The sequence below is a fragment of the Brachionichthys hirsutus genome, chromosome 3 (assembly GCF_040956055.1).
Source record: "Brachionichthys hirsutus isolate HB-005 chromosome 3, CSIRO-AGI_Bhir_v1, whole genome shotgun sequence".
Lineage (NCBI taxonomy): Eukaryota > Metazoa > Chordata > Actinopteri > Lophiiformes > Brachionichthyidae > Brachionichthys > Brachionichthys hirsutus.
The window spans coordinates 15,553,210-15,561,140 of record NC_090899.1 but is presented as its reverse complement, the minus strand read 5'-3'; positions in this window follow the sequence as shown (position 1 = coordinate 15,561,140).

Genomic DNA, 7,931 nt, shown 5'->3' with positions numbered 1-7,931 from the left:
TAAACTCAGAGCTTCTACAGTTCCATCGGTCCTCCTCAGCGGCCCCGTCGCCCACATTGAAATGGGATCAGTTGCCAGAGTCAGCCCACACCTGATTGGCCCCCTGGTTGCTGTTTTGTTGCTCTTCCTCATGTTTCAGATGATGACAATGGCTCTTTAAAGATTAGAGCGTTGTTTCCGATCCTGTCCGTGGTGTTTCCTTTACATCCTGAGGATGAAGCAGCGTGTGTGTGTGTGTGTGTGTGTGTGTGTGTAGGTGTGTGTGTGTGTCCTCATTCTTTTCTTAAGTAACTGACAACATGATATGTGGACCAAACAAAGGTGAAGAGCCGTTCCCATGGTGTAGGATGCCTCGCTCCGGGCAGAGCGGAAGACTCCACCCTCTCCCGAAGACGAGCTGGACCGAGTGAGGAGTGCACAAATGAAAGTAAAGACTATTTACTCTAACTCTCTGTAAGAGTTTACCTGTCTGTAATTTACCCATATAAATATTACATGTTGTAAATTATTGTGACCACGAGTCATTAAAGTTGACTATAAACCTAATTGTTTCCTATAGGTCAATAATTTGCCTTGCAGGTAGAGACTCACATGGGACCATTTGTTTTAGTTTTTTTAGATGTCCATGATAAGTCTTCTACGTACACAGACGTTCAATATGGAGTTCCACAGGGTTCGGTGCTTGGATCTATTCTGTTCACGCTGCATATGCTTCCCTTAGGTAACATTATTAAGAAACACAGCATAAATTTCCACTGCTATGCAGACGACACACAATTGTACCTGTCAGTTCAGCCAGACAGTCGATCAGTTGGTTAGACTTCAGACGTGCCTTAAGGACATTAACTCCTGGATGACCGAGAACTTCCTGTTATTAAACCTAAATAAAACTGAGATTCTGGTTCTTGGGCCAAAGCATCTCAGAAATGTTTGTTCTAGTGTTGTGGCGTCTCAGTGTCCACCAGCACCACTGCCAAGAATCTGGGGGTAATCTTTGATCAGGATCTGTCCTTTCAGTCCCAGATAAAGCATATTTCAAGGACTGCGTTCTTTCACCTTTGCAATATTTAAAAAACCAGGCACCTACCACTACTGTACTTTTGGATTGTCCCGAGAGGGGCCGCCACAGCAAATCAACGTTCTCCACCCTGTTCTTTGCATCGTCCTCCCCAACACCAGCCACTCTCATGTCCTCTCTCACTACATCCATGTATTTTCTACTGGGTCGTCCTCTAGCCCTGTTCCAAATGTCCCAAAACAAAGTCATTCGGCTACTCCTCAATCTGGGGCCCATGACCCACCTTCTTCCTGGACATTTTGCTAGCCTAAAATGGCTCAGGGCAGAAGACAGGGTTAAACAACTCAAAATGGGATTGGCATTTAAAATAGTCAATGCAGCTCTGCCCTCAGTCCCCTCAATCCCTGCATACCTGAATAAACACCTCCACAGATTTAGTGACACCCACAGCCACAACACTAGAGGGAGCTCAAACAACAACCTGATTACCCCCTCCTATAGGACTAACATGGGTAAATCATCTTTTTATAATACTGCCCCCCAAGGGTGGAACGGTTTGACTCCTGCCCTCAAAACATGCACCTCTTTGGCCTCCTTCAAAACGGCCCTAAAAATACACCTTTTAGGGGGACAGAAACGGAGATAGTCATCACGACTCTCTCCGGATCAACCCCCCCCCCCCCCTCCCCTTCTTTGTCCACCTACGTTGTACATATTATGTGTCTTTTTAATGTATTGTTATTTTGCATTTTATTCTGGTGTCTCTGCATTGGCTTTCTGTTAGAGAATGAATCTAATATAAAATCCTTCTACTCACTTTTAAAGCCCTCAACAGCCAGGCCCCTCCTTACCTTACAGTTACAAGTTTTTCTTCCAGTAGTCACAATGATTTGTTTTCATTACTCTCATGATGAAAACAACTCAAGAATAAAATAACAGACAAATATGTGACGTGCCTTCGCTGTGGTTGGGTTTTTTATGTTTCACACTCGTCTCCAGGAGGTCGCCGGCGGACTCTCAGCAGCACAGGAATGGACCAGTGTAAAATGGACCGTTGTCTTTGGCCCAGAGGCTTGAGGCTTCCAACACCGCTGGGAGAGTCCAGGCCAGTCAGGACCACCCACGACACCATGACTGTTCCATGATCTGTATAAATGTGGTAATGAACCTTCCTGAGATGGAAAAGCCAATGCAGTTCGTATTTCTTCATGTTTATAGAATATTACTGATCCACAACCAAGAAATGCCTTTCCTTGTTCAGACATTAGTAACGCAATCCATGGATGATTTGTGACAACTGCGAATGTGAAGGACTAGAAATGGGGAAGAATCCATGCATGTGTGTCCACAGTTTCAGCCAGATCCTGCTCTGGATGTTTCCACGGCTGGATAAGAGTGGAGACGGCGGTTTGGGAGAAGCAGCGCTGCTGTCTGGCTCATTTGAAGTGTTGATAGGCAAACAGCCATTTTGAGCTTTAACTCCAGTCCATGATGAACGTTTAATGACATCAACACAAATTTGCTGCCACATAATCTCCCCTTTGAATCATTTCCCTCTGTCAGTGCAGAGGGAAACACAAAAACAGGCCTGATCTCCCTCTAAAAGACTGGAAGATGTCAGGATATTAATTAGGTGCTTCTTTCTCCCTTTGAAGTCTGTCTGGAATGCAGATTTGCACAGAGGCAGTTGTTGCGTACCAGCGAGGTCAGCCAGTGGCCGCTCTGTAATCTGGAACGTGGAGCTACACATGATCAGAGAGAAAGAACACACAGATTCCAGAGCCGCAGCAGCCAGCAAGCAGCAGCAGCAGGCAGCAAGCAAGCAGGAGCAAGCAGCCAGCAAGCAGCAGGCAGCAAGCAAGCAGGAGCAGCAACAGCAGGAGCAGCAGGCAGGAACAGGCAGCCAGCAGGCAGCAGCACATTGTGTGAGGCTCTCAACGGCAGCAGCAGCAGCTAAAGCTGTAGCATTTTGTAGTTTTTTTTTTCTTTCTTTCATAAGGGAGGAGTCTTGTTTAATCTGGAAAAACAGCCTGAAAATGTACAGGAAGACGCTCCGCAAGGCAAGAGGTGCATATTACTCATCTCTAATAGAAGAGAACAAATCTAATCCAAGGTTTCTCTTTGACACCGTAGCTAGGCTAACACAAAGCTAGAGCAGCATATTACTCATCTCTAATAGAAGAGAACAAATCTAATCCAAGGTTTCTCTCTGACACCGTAGCTAGGCTGACACAAAGCGCCAGCTCTGTTGACCCTTTTGTCCCGATAGGTCTCAGTAGTGAAGATTTCATGAACTTCTTCAGTACCAAAATCGAATCGATTAGGGACGTCATTCATCAGCGTCTGCCTTCGTGTGGCATTGACCCCCCCCCCCCTGGCAATGGAAGTAGAGATACGGCTGTTACTCTTGATGGTTACTTGGATAGCTTCACCCCCATTAACTTGCAGCAAATGAGTGCAGCTATTGCCTCATCTAAACCGTGCTCTTGTCTCTTAGACCCGGTCCCAACTAAGCTACTTAAAGAAGTCTTCCCCTCAATCAGTATTGCTTTGCTAAATATAATTAATCTATCCCTACTCACAGGCTATGTACCCAAGTCTTTTAAAACAGCAGTCATTAAACCGCTTCTCAAAAAACCAACATTAGATGCTGATGTCTTGGCTAACTATCGGCCAATTTCAAACCTTCCATTCCTGTCTAGGATTCTAGAGAAAGCAGTTTCCAGTCAGCTGTGTGAATTCTTACAAGACAATCAGTTATTTGAGGTTTTTCAGTCGTGTTTCAGAGCTCATCATAGCACAGAGACAGCATTAGTTAAAGTCACCAATGACCTTTTAATAGCGTCTGATAATGGACTTGTCTCCGTGCTTATTTTATTAGATCTCAGTGCAGCCTTTGACACAATAGATCATCAGATTCTGTTACAGAGGCTGGAACAATCTGTTGGTGTTAGAGGATCTGCATTAAACTGGTTTAGATCATATTTATCTGATAGATTTCAGTTTGTACGTGTTCATGATGAATCTTCTACGTACACTGAAGTTAAATATGGAGTTCCACAGGGTTCAGTGCTTGGACCTATTCTGTTCACGCTGTATATGCTACCCTTAGGTAACATTATTAAGAAACATAGCATAAATTTCCACTGCTATGCGGACGATACTCAATTGTACCTGTCCGTTCAGCCAGACAAAGTCGATCAGTTGGTTAGACTTCAGACGTGCCTTAAGGACATTAACTCCTGGATGACCGAGAACTTCCTGTTATTAAATCTAAATAAAACTGAGGTTCTGGTTCTTGGGCCAAAGCATCTCAGAAATGTCTGTTCTAGTGTTGTAGTTGAACTAGATGGCGTCTCAGTGTCCACCAGCACCACTGCCAAGAATCTGGGTGTAATCTTTGATCAGGACCTGTCATTTCAGTCCCAGATAAAGCATATTTCAAGGACTGCGTTCTTTCACCTTCGGAATATTTCGAAAGTCAGGCACCTACTAACCCGAAAAGATGCAGAAAAAATAGTCCATGCTTTTGTGACTTCCAGACTGGACTACTGCAACTCCTTACTGTCCGGCTGCCCCAAAAAGTCTATTAAACATCTCCAGCTAATCCAGAATGCAGCAGCTCGTGTTTTGACGGGGACCAGACTGAGAGAACACATTTCCCCTGTTCTGGCGTCTCTGCATTGGCTTCCTGTTAGGGAACGGATTGAATATAAAATCCTTCTACTTACTTTTAAAGCCCTCACTGGCCAGGCCCCTCCTTACCTTACAGAGATGATTATCCCGTATTGCCCCACTAGGACCCTGCGGTCCCAAAACGCTGGCCTGCTCGTGGTTCCAAAAATTTCCAAGAGCAGACAGGGGGGCAGAGCATTCAGCTATCAAGCTCCTTTATTGTGGAATCGGCTCCCCGTTTTGGTTCGTGAGACAGACACCATCTCTATGTTCAAGAGTAGATTAAAGACTTTCCTTTTTAACAAAGCTTATAACTAATCAATGCAGTAATCAGTATAATCAATCTGCTGTCATTAGGCAGCATTGGTGGCTTAACATCATGACACACTGAGCTCCTCCCCCTTTATCTGATTATTTATGTTATAAATAGATGTGTGCAATATGTCTCTATTCCCCGTAGTCTTGTTCGCTCTCTCCCGCTGTTTGTCCCTCTCTCTCTTTCAGGTCCTTCTGTCCGTGGTGCTGCAGAACCTGGACCTGTGTCCCTCAACACTGAAGTCCACGTCGCTAGCATTAGCATTTAGTTTTTGTCTGCTCCTGCTCTGTCTCACTATCACTTCCCTATCCATCTCCTTGACTCGTCTCCGACCTGCCATTCTCTCTCTCTTTCTCTCTCTCTCAACCCAGCCGGCCAGACAGATGGCCGTCCACCATGAGCCTAGGTTCTGTCCAAGGTTTCTGCCCGTTAAAGGGAAGTTTTTCCTTGCCTCCGTTGCTCTTGTGGGTCAAGTTGGGTTCTGTGTTTCCCTGCAGGTCTTTCCCTGCTAATCCTGTAAAGTGCCTTGAGATGACTTTATGTTGTGATCTGGCGCTATATCAATAAAACTGAATTGAATTGAATTGAATAATTCTTATTGCAATTTTCACATTTTAATTAATCAAAACCGTGTCTGTAACAGACACCATGTACGGCAGTATATTGCTGCCACGCCCCCCCAAAAAAGAGATCATGTCACGTTATGTTATTGACCAACTGGCTCTGGTCACGACAGTTGGTCCTCAGCAAGACCAACGTCTTCACGTGCAACTTTTTGTTTGTTAACGTAATACTGTTCTCTCTTTTTTTGGGGGGGGGGGGTGGCATCAATACGCTTCCGTAATCAAGCAAAACTAAAAAAAACAGAAACAAGCGACAACAAAAAGCATCCATTACAGCTCTAAACGATGCATACGAAGTACAGGAGGTGGTGGAGTCCGCATTATGAAAATATAAAAATGATTTCAGACGTATAAGATTCCTTTGAGGCGCATGAAGGAGAGATCAGGTCCAATATAATTCAAGCATGGGCGCCACACCCTGTAGACCTGGTCCTGGTCCACACTGGTACGCATCATACTGCTGAGGTATTCTAGACCAGATGGATCAGATCAAAAAGATTACTGACAGAGGGGGCTTCGTCCCTGATCCATTGCAAAATTAAAAAAAGACTCTGCCTGCAAATGTTAAAATATTAAAGAGGTTGTCATGAAGAACTGAGATCTGGACCCACAACGCAGACAAAAGACGGAACGGCTGGTCCTAAAAACAAAAGGGTTTATTCATTGAAAGTTGGAGTGGCTGGGTCCTGAGGTGTCCAGAGGCTATCCAGGCAGAACGGAGTGAGGCTGGGTCAGGTGGAGGCGCAGGGTGTAGCGGAGTCACGGCAAGCAGACGACCTGACGATGAGCTGTGAACTGGGCCGGTGTTAAATCCAGAGTGGAGTGAAGGTGGCTTGATTGCTGATGGCTGGCAGGTGTGCCGTTGAGTGGTGACTCCGGCTCCGCCCAGCTCCGCCCAGCTCCAGACCAACACACACCAAGGGGAGAAAAACAAAAACACTCGGATCCTGACAAGAGCCTCTTGCTGGCTGATGAGTCCCAGGATCAGAGACACAGAGCCCATGTTTATTCAATTCAATTCAATTCAGTTTTATTTCTATAGAACCAGATCACAACATAAATTCATCTCAAGGACTTTACAGGATTAGCAGGGAAACACAGAACCCAACTTGACCCACAAGAGCAACGGAGGCAAGGAAGAACTTCCCTTTAACGGGCAGAAACCTTGGACAGAACCTAGGCTAATGGTGGACGGCCATCTGTCTGGCCGGCTGGGTTGAGAGAGAGAGAGAGAGAGAGACAGAGAGAGAGAGAGAGAGAGAGAATGGCAGGTCGGAGACGAGTCAAAAACAAGGAGATAGATAGGGAAGTGATAGCGAGACAGAGCAGGAGCAGACAAAAACAAGATGTATAAGACTGGAAATGCTAATGCTAGCGATATAAAGCTATAAATGCTAATGCTAGCGACGGGGACATCAGTGTTGAGGGACACAGGTCCAGGTTCTGCAGCACCACGGACAGAAGGACCTGAAAGAGAGAGAGGGACAAACAGAGGGAGAGAGAGAACAAGACTACAGGGAAGAGAGAGATTACTGACATATATTTATAACATGAATAACCAGATAAAGGGGGAGGAGCTCAGTGTGTCATGATGTTAAGCCACCAGTGCTGCCTAATGACAGCAGATTGATTATATTGATTACTGCATCGATTAGTTATAAGCTTTGTTAAAAAGGAAAGTCTTTAATCTACTCTTGAACACAGAGATGGTGTCTGTCTCACGAACCAATCAGGGAGCTGATTCCACAATAAAGGAGCTTGATAACTGAAAGCTCCGCCCCCCTTTATGTTGATCTGAAGAACACTGAATTTCACGGATAATTTCCGTCCAGTATCTTTGAAGTTTATCAAAGACGAGAGACAATGAGTCAAAGTTCCCACATTAGTTTTACATTTGAGGCACAGAGGAGAGAGAGCGATTACTGGTAAAAAAAAAAAAAAAAAAAAAAAAAAGATACCTTCGGTGCATTGATATATGTAATCTGTGTATAATTTAAAGTTGTATTGCTCTTGTCCGGGTGAATATGCGGTGATATATGTAATCTGTGTATAATTTAAAGTTGTATTGCTCTTGTCTGGGTGAATATGCGTGATATATGTAATCTGTGTATAATTTAAAGTTGCATTGCTCTTGTCCGGGTGCATTTTTAATTGTTTTTGCATTATCCCAGATGGATATGTGAGTCTGTAGAGTCTGTTCAGATGACAGAATGCTATCGTTCGATAAAAGATCAATGAGTGACTTAATATTGTGACTAAACCCCGGGTCCGAGGAGCCGGGCAGAAACGCGGGGTCGTT